The 13,633-nt window shown below is 42.0% G+C and overlaps 1 long non-coding RNA gene across 1 annotated transcript; it reads right to left on the bottom strand.

The window, feature by feature from the left end:
• Positions 1 to 7,279: 7,279 nt before the first annotated feature.
• On the bottom strand, positions 7,280 to 9,014 carry LOC132218441 (uncharacterized). Its single transcript, XR_009449192.1, has 3 exons — positions 8,773 to 9,014; positions 8,402 to 8,478; positions 7,280 to 7,782 (listed from the first exon to the last, which is right to left on the bottom strand). It is a non-coding gene; the product is annotated as an uncharacterized LOC132218441 (long non-coding RNA).
• Positions 9,015 to 13,633: the final 4,619 nt, after the last annotated feature.

Raw genomic sequence — 13,633 nt, forward strand, 5'->3', positions numbered from 1 at the left:
ACCCACTATAACCTGTTTGTAGTTAAATATTTAATTTTCAGATCATCTTTTGTGGTTACTTTAGGTCTCTGAGTCTGCAAGACTGCCATGCAGGCCTCCCCTGAGCTTGTGACCCCTTTTGTCCACACTGCACATGCTTAAAAATGCAGTAAGCAACACACTGAATGTCCTGCCTATATCCCATGCGAAGGTACATACATAGGTCTCCCAGAGACATTGCAGGGCCATTTTAAACTGTCACAGAGAACTGGAAGCCCAGCACGCTAGGAATCATTTTCAAGGTCCCAGGTGTGTGGTGATTTTGCTCAGGAATATAGACCCAAGTACCCAATTAGTCCAAATAAGACCAGAACTATATGTGTGAGAGACATGGAGAATGGCATGAATCACTAACTGTTGCTATGTATTTTCCTCCAAGCAGCAAATTCCCATCATCTTCAGACATGGATATAGAGGTAAATTTGAGGAGGACAAAGTACTGTGGCGGGACAAAGCAGGGGAAACGTAGAGTTCATGTCTCCCCATCTGTTTTCTAGCAACTGTCTCCATCTGTTTTCTAGCAACGTGGATTTTGGAGCCGGCTGTTGTATTCGCTGAAGCATGTATTTGGCAGGAAGAAAAGCAAGAAGGGGGAGCAGAAGGCGCAGGAGCAGGAACTGTTACTAAAAACGTAAATAATTGGGAACACTTAGAATTCTTATCTAAAATGAGGAAATAATGAATAGTTTAATTGTATCTTTCAAGAGTCACAGCCTTGACCTTTGTCTTCTTCTTACCCTGTACAGGGAGCGGAGTAAATCCGCGGGTTCCTTAAGGAGGATTGACACGTCGAACACTGATTCTGACACAGGTGGGGAAACTAGCGCCTGATACCTCCCCAGAGCAAGGCCATCTTCCACCGAATTAAACATGTGTTGCAAATGTGTCAGTTCATAGCTACCTCTGGTCTTGATGTAAGGAATGAAAGTGTAAATAGTCAAGTATTTATATGCAAATAAGGACCATAGGCAAGACAAGCAGGGCTGAAGCTGGAATCCCTGGGGAAGCCAGTACTTCCTCAAGCAGCAGTGTGGTTCAACCAGGTGAAGAGGTCTTCTCTGCCTTGTTTCCCCAATACACTCAGTCCCTGAGAACTGGCAGACACCTCCTCTCCCAGGCGTATAGGGCAGGGGTGGGCAACCCCTGGCACGCGTGCCAAACATGGCAGGCTAGTAACTTTTTTTGTTGTTGTTTTTTTGTTTTTGTTTTTGTTTTTAAATGTGAAAGTTTATTTTTTTATTTATTATTATTTTTTTTATTGCTTAAAGTATTACAAAGGGTATTACATATGTATCCATTTTATCCCCCCGCCCTAGACAGTCCCCTAGCCTCCCCTATCACCCAGTGTCTTATGTCCATTGGTTATGCTTATATGCATGCATACAAGTCCTTTAGTTGATCTCTTACCCCCCTCCCTCCTGCCCCCCAACCCTCCCCGGCCTTCCCGCTGCAGTTTGACAATCTGTTTGAGGCAGCTCTGCCTCTGTATCTATTATTGTTCAAAAGTTTATAATGGTCTCTATTGTCCATGAATGAGTGAGATCATGTGGTATTTTTCCTTTATTGACTGGCTTATTTCACTTAGCTTAATGCTCTCCAGTTCCATCCATGACGTTGCAAATGGTAAGAGTTCCTTCCTTTTTACAGCAGCATAGTATTCCATCGTGTAGATGTACCACAGTTTTCTAATCCATTCATCTACTGATGGGCACTTAGGCTGTTTCCAGATCTTAGCTATGGTGAATTGTGCTGCTATGAACATAGGGGTGGATATATCCTTTCTGATTGGTGTTTCTGGTTTCTTGGGATATATTCCTAGAAGTGGGATCACAGGGTCAAATGGGAGTTCCATTTTCAGTTTTTTAAGGAAACTCCATACTGTCTTCCATAGTGGCTGCACCAGTCTGCATTCCCACCAGCAGTGCACAAGTGTTCCTTTTTCTCCACATCCTCTCCAGCACTTGTCGTTTGTTGATTTGTTGATGATAGCCAGTCTGACAGGTGTGAGATGGTACCTCATTGCTGTTTTGATTTGCATCTCTCGGATGATTAGTGACTTTGAGCATGTTTTCATATGTCTCTTGGCTTTCTGAATGTCCTCTTTTGAAAGGTGTCTATTTAGGTCCTTTGCCCATTTTTTGATTGGATTGTTTATCTTCCTTTTGTTAAGTTGTATGAGTTCCCTATAAATTTTGGAGATTAGGCCCTTATCAGATATGTCATTGGCAAATATGTTTTCCCACACAGTGGGTTTTCTCGTTGTTTTGTTGATGGTTTCTTTTGCTGTACAGAAGCTTTTTATTTTGATGTAGTCCCATTTGTTCATTTTTTCTTTAGTTTCAAGTGCCCTAGGAGCTGTATCAGTGAAGAAATTGCTTCGGCATATGTCTGAGATTTTCTTGCCTTTGGATTCTTCTAGAATTTTTATGGTATCCTGTCGTACATTTAAGTCCTTTATCCATTTTGAGTTTATTTTTGTGTATGGTGTAAGTTGGTGGTCTAGTTTCATTTTCTTGCATATATCTGTCCAATTTTCCCAACACCATTTATTGAAGAGACTATCTTGGCTCCATTGTATGTTCTTGCCTCCTTTGTCAAATATTAATTGAGCATATTGGTTCGGGCCGATTTCTGGGCTCTCTATTCTATTCCATTGATCTATATGCCTATTCTTGTGCCAGTACCAGGCAGTTTTGAGAACAGTGGCTTTGTAATACAACTTGATATCTGGTATTGAGATCCCACCTACTTTGTTCTTTTTCAGGATTGCTGCAGCTATTCGGGGTCTTTTTTTATTCCAGATGAATTTTTGGAAAGTTCGTTCTAGATCTCTGAAGTATGCTGTTGGTACTTTAATGGGAAGTGCGTTGAATTTATAGATTGCTTTGGGTAGTATGGACATTTTAATGATGTTGATTCTACCAATCCATGAACACGGTATGTTCTTCCATCTGTTTATGTCTTCCTCTATGTCTTTTTTCAACGTCCTGTAGTTTTCTGAGTAGAGGTCTTTTACCTCTTTAGTTAAGTTTATTCCTAGGTAGCTTAGTTTTTTCGGTGCAATGGTAAACGGGATTGTTTTTATAATCTCTCTTTCTGAAAGTTCACTATTGGTGTATAGAAATGCCTCAGATTTCTTGGGGTTAATTTTGTATCCTGCTACATTGCCAAATTCATGTATTAAGTCTAGTAGCTTTTTGATGGAATCTCTAGGGTTTTGTATGTATAATATCATGTCATCTGCAAATAAAAACAGTTTTACTTCCTCTTTTCCAATTTGGATGCCTTTTATTTCTTCTTCTTGCCGAATTGCAATGGCTAACACTTCCAGTACTATGTTGAACAGGAGTGGTGAGAGGGGGCATCCCTGTCTTGTTCCTGTTCTTAGGGGAAATGGTGTTAGTTTTTGTCCGTTGAGTATGATGTTGGCTGTGGGCCTGTCATATATGGCTTTTATTATGTTGAGGTATGATCCTTCTACTCCCACCTTGCTGAGAGTTTTTATCAAAAATGGGTGTTGAATTTTGTCAAATGCTTTTTCTGCATCAATTGATATGACCATGTGGTTTTTTTCTTTCAATTTGTTTATGTGATGTATCACGTTTATTGATTTGCGGATATTGTACCATCCTTGCATCCCTGGGATAAATCCTACTTGGTCATGGTGTATGATCTTTCTGATGTACTGCTGGATCCGATTTGCTAAGATTTTGTTGAGGATTTTGGCATCTATGTTCATGAGGGATATTGGCCTGTAATTCTCTTTCATTGTGTTGTCTTTACCTGGTTTTGGTATTAGGGTGATGCTGGCTTCATAGAATGAGCTTGGAAGTGTTCCTTCCTCTTGAATTTTTTGTAGTAGTCTGAGGAGGATAGGTTTTAGTTCTTCCTTGAATGTTTGGTAAAACTCCCCTGTGAAGCCGTCTGGTCCTGGGCTTTTGTTTGATGGAAGCTTTTTGGTGACTGCTTCAATTTCTTCCATAGTTATTGGCCTGTTGAGATTTTTAGATTCTTCCTGATTGAGTTTTGGAATGCTGTATTTTTCTAGGAATTTGTCCATTTCCTCCAGGTTGTCTAGTTTGTTGGAGTAAAGCTGTCCATAGTATTTTTTAACAATCATTTGTATTTCTGTGGGGTCTGTTGTTATTTCGCCTCTATCGTTTCTGATTTTATTTATTTGGGTCCTCTCTCTCTGCTTCTTGGTGAGTCTGGCTAGAGGTTTATCAATCTTGTTTATCCTTTCAAAGAACCAGCTCTTGGTTTCATTGATTTTCTGTATTGTTTTTTTGGTCTCTATGTCATTTATTTCTGCTCTAATCTTTATTATCTCCTTCCTTCTGCTCACTCTGGGGTTTTCTTGTTGCTCTCTTTCTAATTCTTTGAGTTGTAGAGTTAGATGATTTACTACCATTTTTTCTTGTTTTTTGAGATAGGCCTGTAGGGCTATAAACTTCCCTCTCAGGACTGCTTTCAATGTGTCCCATAGGTTTTGGATTGTTGTGTTTTCATTGTCATTAGTTTCCAGGATGTTTTTAATTTCTTCTTTGATCTCATTGGTAACCCAATCAATATTTAATAGCATGCTATTCAGCTTCCAGGTGTTTGAGTATTTTGGGTTGTTTTTATTGTAGTTTATTTCTAATATTATGCCATCGTGGTCTGCGAAGACGCTTTTTATGATTTCAATCTTCTTGAATTTGGGGATACTTTGCTTGTGACCCAATATGTGGTCTATTTTTGAATATGTCCCATGAGCACCTGAGAAGAACGTATATTCTCTGGCTTTGGGGTGAAGTGTTCTGAAGATGTCTATTAAGTCCATCTGATCTAGTGAGTCATTTAGGATTGCTGTATCTTTGCTGGTTGTTTGTCTATAGGACTTATCCAGTGCTGTCAATGGTGTATTAAAGTCCCCTACTATGATTGTATTGTTGTCGATCTCTCCTTTGATATTTTCCAGGAGTTTTTTTATGAATTTGGGTGCTCCTACATTGGGTGCATATATGTTTACCAGGGTTATATCTTCTTGTTGTATTGATCCCTTTAGTATTATGAAGTGGCCTTCCTTATCTCTTGTTAAGGCCTTCACTTTGAGGTCTATTTTGTCCGATATAAGTATTGCTACCCCAGCTTTCTTTTCCTTTCCATTTGCCTGAAAGATATTTTTCCATCCTTTCACTTTCAGTCTGTGTGAGTCCCTTCTAATGAGGTGGGTTTCTTGTAGACAGCAGATGTATGGGTCATGTTTTTTTATCCATTCAGCCACTCGATGTCTTTTGGTTGGAGCATTTAGTCCGTTTACGTTTAAAGTTATTATTGAAAGGTACTTGTTTGTAGCCATTTCTTTTTGTGTGTGGCTGTTTTCTTTCTGAGCTTTTTATTTCTTATTTTTATACCAGTCCCTTTAGCATTCCTTGCATTGCTGGCTTGGTGGTGACAAACTCCCTTAGCCTTTTTTTGTCTGTGAAGCTTCTTATTTCCCCTTCAAGTTTGAATGATAGCCTTGCTGGATAGAGTATTCTTGGATTCAGTCCTTTGCTTTGCATCACTTTGTAAATTTCAGTCCATTCTTTTCTTGCCTGATGTGTTTCTGTTGAGAAGTCATTTGACAATCTAATGGGAGATCCCTTGTATGTAACTTTCCGTCTCTCTCTTGCAGCCTGTAAGATTCTCTCTTTGTCCTGAACATTTGCCATGGTGATTATGATGTGTCTTGGTGTGGGTCTTTTCGGGTTCACCTTGTTTGGGACTCTCTGGGCTTGTGTGACTTTTTTCTTCCCCACCTCAGGAAAGTTTTCTGATATTATTTCTTCGAGTAGGTTTTCTAATCCTTGTTCGTCCTTCTGTTGTTCTGGTACTCCTATTATTCGTATGTTGTTTCGTTTCATGTTGTCCCAAAGCTCCCTTAGGCTCTCCTCCTGTCTTTTAATTTTTTTCTCCAATTGCAGTACATTTTGGGTGTGTTTTGCTTCCTTGTCTTCTAATTCACTTATTCGGTCCTCCGCTTCTCCTAGTCTACTGTTGATACTTTCAATGGAGTTTTTCATTGCAGCTATATCACTCTTCATTTCTTCTTGGGTCTTACTTAGGTTGTTGATTTTTTCATCTGTTTCTTCTAGCTTCTTCCATATGTTATCGATTTTTTCATCTGTTTCTTCTAGCTTCTTCCATATGTTATCGATTTTTTCATCTGTTTCTTCTTGCTTCTTGCAGAGGTTGTCGATTTTTTCCTCCATCCGGTTTATGCACTCTAGGATCCTTATTCTGAATTCTTTATCTGTCATGTTGCATGCCTCTGTATTACTTAGCTGCTTTTCTGGAGAGTCCTCCTTCTCTTTCCTTTGGGGGTTTCTTTGTCTACCCATGTTTGATCTCACTGACATATCTAGACGTTGAGTTGTTCAGTGGTTGCTCCCTTGGTGGCAGTGACTCCTTGGTCTGTGGTTGCTCTTCGGGCGGTTGCGGTAGCAGCTGCTCTTCAGTTGTCAGCAGCTCCTCTGGTGGGTGGTGTTCACAGCTGTGGTGGCTCTTCCGGCTGGTGGGGCGAGGTTTCACGTACAGCTGCTGTTCCTCAGCGGAGGATGAGGTGCTCAGGAGGTTGCTGTTGCTTGGATCTGCTGCGTTGATTTAAAGGCACAAAATACAACACAACAAGGCACCACGTACCAGGCACTTGCCAGGGGAGTTCTGCTCTTCCCGGCTGCAAACCCTCTCACCAGCTGAGCAATTTCGCCAATTCGGTGTGAGTGTTACTAGCTTCAGCTGCTCGCTCCATTTGCTCCGGGACACGACCTGGGACACGTCTGCCTATATCGCCGCCATCTTCAGGAATCTCCAGGCTAGTAACTTTTGCTGGCACGTGAAACCCTCTCTTATAATCTTCCTATTAGGTTAGGTGGCTCAGGAGGTGGCGTAAGAAATAAAGAGTCCAGTGAATCAGAAAAGAAAAGGAAAGGGAAGAGAAGGGGATGGGAGGAAAGGGGAGGGGAGGGGAGGGAGGGGAGGGGAGGGAAGGGAAGGTTAGGTTTATTTTGCTTCCCAGGGAGACCCAGGTACCCAAAAGACAGGGCATGTGGATTCATGCCAATAGGAAGGGGGATGCTTTTTTTATACCGTGGTTGGGTGAGGGTCAGGGACATGAGCTGAGGTATTTAGCTGAGGAAGTTTCAGCTGCAGGGGCTCAGCAAGGAACTCAGGAAGGAGTCAGTATCTGTGTGGGGGTCATCAGGGAGAAGCCAGTATCTGTGTCTGGCGCGCTGATCTGTGAGAAATTCCAGGGGAAGTCCATTGTCTCATCACATGCCTGCATGTATCCCACCGACCTAACACTTCCATTTACAATTTATTTCTTAATATCGACTTTTTTATTTTTCAGATAAATTCAGTGTAGGTGCATCTTAGTTAAATAAATAATTTTACATAACAAGTTACATTAAAGACCATAGACATGGATTGACGAGAGAGGGGAAGAGCAATTTCAATAATGTTGAAAGGACCTATTGAGGACTTGGAATGCCATTGCAGAAAATTTTTTCTGTTTAAAAAACAGCAACAGCGTTACTCTCCATGTTTTCATCCACATGCACTTGTGAATCTTTGCTCCCAGTGATGAATTTTGTTAAGTCTCTTTAATAGGAGTAGCTTGATGGATGAAAGTAGTAGCTCGTGCATATTTCTGAAGGTCACGAAATATGAACCTGATGTAAAATCTCTGTCATCAATGATGCAGCAGCAAAAGTCCCCCTGATAATATCAAACGGAGTCATAAAGTTCTCTGTCGGACTATCAGTGTACATGTATACATTAAAAAATAAATGTATTTTTCATCATCATATACTGTGTTTTTGTCATTCGAATTAATTTTATGATTTCTTCAAGGTTCTTCACATATGTACACCTTAAGAGATAACAAGTAGGCGTAACATGTTCTCAAAATATTAGGGTTGACATGCAGAAGAATTTTGAGTCAGAGATTTTGCTGGTTTGGCACGCACTCACAAAAAGGAGCCCACCCCTGGTATAGGTTATTCTGGTGCTCTGTCCCCCTGGCTCACCAGTTATTTATAATACATTTGACCTCCTATCCATAGAGGATCATTCACTTTCTCCCCTCTCAACAGGCCTTGGGGTTCTCAGAATATATGGGTTCCTGAGCCTGTTTCTCACCAACCCCCCCCCCCCCACACACACACACACGCCTTTAAGATCATGCATAAAAGTGTGCCCTGTCCTGGTATAGCAGGTTCTTCACTCTTAAAAGCTAGTGTAAAATTCACAGAAGGTTTTTGGTATTTTTTTTTAATTAAAAAAACCTCCCAGCCCGGCCAGTGTGGCTCAGTTGATTCAATGTCTTCTCACCTACCAGGAGGTCCACGTTGGATTACTGGTCAGGGCACATGTCAGGGTAGTAGGGGAGCATCTTTCTTTCCCTTCCTCTCTCTGAAATCAATAAAAATAATAAAGAATCAAAAGTCTTTTGAAAAACAAACCACAACAACAGAAACCCCTCTAAACTATTGGATAGCTACCAGGGAGTTGCTGGAGATAAAGAGTAAAGAAGAACGTGTGAGAACAGTAACTGCCTACGACTTCCCTCCTCAGGACTTTATTTCAGGAAACGTACTGGTGGGGCCACTGCTCCATTCACTTGTCCTGCCTCAGCCTCTGTGGCCCCACTGCAGGTCATGTGTGTGCTCCTCCGCTCCCTCCAGCTCAGCCCAGCACCAAACCTACCTACTTCCTTCTGTGTCCAACACAGATCCTTCGACGCATGATTCCAAGTGAATGTACTGGTTCCTCCACTCCTGCAAAGAGAGGAGAGTCATTACTAAATCACATTAAGTCAGTGAGACTTAAATGCCTGAGTGAGTAAAAGAAATTCTGAGTGAACAAGATTTAATAATTGACCTAAATGACCACAGATAAATGCTGGTGGCTTAGCAATATGAGATGCAGAATGGTGCCAACCACACACAGGACAATAGTACAGCGTCCCCCAAGTTCATATTGTAACAAGTGGGAGCAGTGAATAATAGTCCAGTGTATATACCATATTTTGTTTATTCTGTCCTCCCTTGTTACCTTTGCTTATACCTTTTTGCTATTGTGAAGAATGTTACTATGAATATACTTTTTAGTTTTTTTTAAATTTGAGAGAGAGGGGAAAGGAGGAGAGAGAGAGAGAGAAACATAGATGTGAGAGGAGAACATGGATCGCATGCCCACTACCGGTGAGCAGTGGGACTGGAAAACAGGCCAGCATATTTTGTAGCAGGAGAAAGCAAGGGAAAGGCAGAATTCATATTTATGTGTTTGTTTTCTAGGAGGGCGTTTTCTGGAAAAAGCGGCTGTCTTGGCTAAGGGATACGTTACCAGGGGTGGGCAAACTTTTTGACTCGAGGGCCACAATGGGTTCTTAAACTGGACCGGAGGGCCGGAACAAAAGCATGGATGGAGTGTTTGTGTGAACTAATATAAATTCAAAGTAAACATCATTACATAAAAGGGTACAGTCTTTTTTTTTTTTTATATTCATTTCAAACGGGCCGGATCCGGCCCGCGGGCCGTAGTTTGCCCATGGCTGGTTTAGACCTCTCAATGCCACATACAAGCACAACATGGCACAGAAGCTACTCAACAAGGATTGTCTAATGAGGATAAGATTTTCTATAAGAATAAAGGGTAAATGGGGACAATTTGGAATTCTTATCTGAAATGGTTAGGGTTCTAGGCAGAGTGCAAGGGCCTCCAGTTCCTATGTGGTTAATTAGTTTGCTGATGCTGTTCTCTTGGTGCCTGCCCAAGTCACCTCCCTAAGTTCCTTACTGAGAATGAAAGCAAGTGTTTTTCTCTGTGTTGACCAGTGAGCCAGCAAATACATAGTGTGTTTAAGGCACAGCCTGGGAATGGGGATCAGTGAGGTGTGGGGAATCCAGGAGGTGAGGAGAAACAAATGGGACCATCCTGGAGACTCATTTCCTGTCCCCTTTCAGTAGCTCACCAGATCGCTAGCTCAGCAGGTACCAGCAAGTAATGGAAAAATAGTCCCCTTTTCCAATGAGATAATTTCTTTCATCCAACAGCTTGCATGGTGGTGGTATAGATGTCTCTGCCTCACCTTCCCTATAAGCGTGATGCATTCCATGCAGGCTCCCTCTCCACAGGACCTGTAGCCATGGGACACATGGTCCAACTAAGTCTGGCCTAATCCCCTTCATGGAAGCTTGGGGTTTGAGTAAATTCTGTATGTTCTTTTACATTTTTTAAAAGATTTTTTTTTTTAATGTGAGAGAGAAGGGAAAGAAGGAGAGAGAAACATTGATATGAGACCAAAACATCCCTTGCATGCCCTCTCACGGGGATGGAGCCTGCAACCCAGGCATGTGCCCTGACCATAAATCCAACTGACAACCTTGTGGTGTATGGAAGAACATACAAGCCACAGAGCCACTCTGGCCAGGGCTCTGTTATTCTGATTGGAAGTTTCCCCCAAACACTATATTGACACATTTGTCCTCTTCATATGCTGGGTTCAAGGAATGTTGTGCCCACAAACATCCATAGGTTGTTAGTGTAGCTGATATACAGAGGAAGACTTGGAGCCTGGACTGAAGTCCCCAACCATTACAAGGGCATCATTCATTAATATAGGAGCAAAAAGGGTCTCAAGTCTGTCTCACTGAACCCCTGTATCACAGTGTATTAGGCCTCAGTTTCTCACCATATGAACCTGTCTACATGATTATATGAAATTGCGTGTATATACATAGACTCTGGAAAGACACACAAAGACTGGTGATGTTAGGTGTTTTGGGTGAAGAAATTGGATGGCTGTTGGACAGAAGTGGAAGAGTGTCTTCTGTACTTTTTGCATTTTTCTTTTTTAAAAATTGTGGTAAAATGCCCATACCATAAAATTGACCATCTTAACCCTTTTAAAAACTATATTTTTATTGATTTCAGTGAGGAATGGAGAGGGAGAGATAGAAACATCAATGAAGTGAGAATCAGTGATCAGCTGCCTCATGCACACCCCCTAGTGGGGATTGAGCCCACAACCCAGGCATGTGCCCTGACTGAGCATTGAACTGTAACCTTCTGACTCATAGATTGACTTTCAACCACTGAGCCACACTGGCCGGGCCCATCTTAACAATTTTTTAGTGTACATGTCTGTGACATTAAGTACATTCACAGTGTTGTGCAATGATCACCACCATCCATTCCCAGGACATTTTCATCTTATAAAACTGAAACTCTACCCATGCCTGCTCTCCAGCCCCTGGCAACCACCCCTATCCTTTCTAGTCCTGTTAATTCTACCACTCTGACACCTTATATAAATGGGATCATATGGTATTTGCCTTTTTGTCTTTGACTTTCTTCACATAGCATAGTGTCCTCCAAGTTCATATTGTAACAAGTGGGGGCACTGAATAATATTCCAGTGTATATACCATATTTTGTTTATTCTTTCCTCCCTTGTTACCTTTGCTTATACCTTTTTGCTATTGTGAAGAATATACTTTTTTCAAAAAAAAATTTGAGAGAGAGGGGAAAGGAGAAGGAGAGAGAGAGAGAGAAACATAGATGTGAGAGGAGAACAGAACATGGATCGCATGCCCACTACTGGGGATCAAGCTTGCAATCCAGGTATGTCCCCTGACCAGAAATCAAACCAACAACCTGCTGGTGCATGGGAGGGTACCCAAGTCACAGAGCTACACCAGGCTGGGCTCCGTTGTTATTCTGATTGGGATTTCCCCCCCAAAAAACAACAAAACACTATATTGACACATTTGTCCTCTTTACCTGCTGGGTTCAAGGAATTTTGTGCCCACAGAAATCTATAGGTAGTTAGTGCGGCTAATATTATACAGAGGAAGAGTTGGAGCCTGGAGTTAAGTCCGCAACCATTACAAGGGCATCGTTCGTTAATATTCGAGCTCAGAGAGTCTGAAGTCCGTCTCACTGAACCCCTGTGTCACAGTGTATTAGGCCTCAGTTCCTCCTCATATGCACATGTCTACATGTATGTAGGGATTGGCTTGTATAGGCATAGATTCTGGAAAGATACACAAAGACTAGTGATGTTAGGTGTTTTGGGTGAAGGAATTGGATGGATGTTAAGACAGAAGTGGAAGGGTGACTTCTGTACTTTTTATGTTTTTACTAGAGGCCCAATGCACGAAAATTGTGGTAAAATGCACATACCCTAAAATTTACCATCTTAACCTTTTAAAAATATATTTTTATTGATTTCAGAGAGGAGTGGAGAGGGAGAGAGAGAGAGAGAAAGAGAGAGAGAGGAAACATCACTGAGAAGGAATCCTGATTGGCTGCCTCCTGCACACCTCCTACTGGGGATTCAACCTAGGTATGTGTCCTGACTATAAAAAAGGTATTTGCTACAAAGCTGGAGCACATTCTGGGGAAATGGCCTAGAGACTTCAGAACCAAAAGTATCTAACATAGATTCTTTAGTTGCTTGTGTTGCTATGTTGCAAAATCTTTCATTTCTGCAAATTTAGCAGGGTATGGAATGTGAATATATAAAACTGTATAGGGTTTTTCTAGGCTAGTATGCAAACTGTCTCCTCCGGAGTTCGACTGGGAGACCATAAGTTCGATGGCTCAGTACGATGTGCGCTACAACCAGTGGGCAGCATGGAAGGAAGGAAAGAAGGTCCCACCAGGCAGCCAGGGAAGGGAGGCCCTCCCCACCCACCCCACCCCCTGCAACTCTCTCCTCCCTTCTCCCCTCCTCCCCCTTCTCCCCCAGCAGCAGCTAGGGAGCTGTACTGGGCCTCTAGTATAAATAAATAAAAAGTATGTCTCCAAATTAATATTAAAAGGCAAATACTCATAACAGCAACAGGGAGGCATCAGTCTGAGCAGCATGCACATTTCCCTCTAGTGCAGGGGTTCTCAACCTTCCTAATGCCGCAACCCTTTAATACAGTTCCTCATGTTGTGGTGACCCCCAATCATAAAATCATTTTCGTTGCTACTTCCTAACTGTAATTTTGCTACAGTTATGAATCATAATGTAAATATCTGATATGCAGGATGTATTTTCATTGCATAGTGATTAATCACAAAACAAGATGTAATTATATATGTGTTTTTCCGATAGTGTTAGGTGACCTCTGTGAAAGGGTCATTCCACCCCCAAAGGGGTCGCGACCCACAGGTTGAGAACCGATGCTCTACTGCATTTTTTTTTTAAAAATATATTTTATTGAGTTTTTACAGATAGGAAAGGAGATAGAGAGTTAGAAACATCAGTGAGAGAGAAACATCGACCAGCTGCCTCCTGCACACTCCCCACTGGGGATGTGCCCGCAACCAAGATACATGCCCTTGACCGGAATCGAACCTGGGACCTTTCAGTCCGCAGGCCGACGCTCTATCCACTGAGCCAAACCGGTTTAGGCTCTAGTGCATCTTTGAGGATCATTCAGTTCCAGGCTCCTGGGAGGTGCAGCTCAGGTGACCAGGCTGCTCCAGGCCTGTGGTACCTGTTGCTTGTCAACCATTGGTTCCAGCAGTCACCTAGCAAAAGGGAGGAAAGGAGTTGGTGCTTCAAGGTGGT

The sequence above is a fragment of the Myotis daubentonii genome, chromosome 16 (assembly GCF_963259705.1).
Source record: "Myotis daubentonii chromosome 16, mMyoDau2.1, whole genome shotgun sequence".
Classification (NCBI taxonomy): domain Eukaryota; kingdom Metazoa; phylum Chordata; class Mammalia; order Chiroptera; family Vespertilionidae; genus Myotis; species Myotis daubentonii.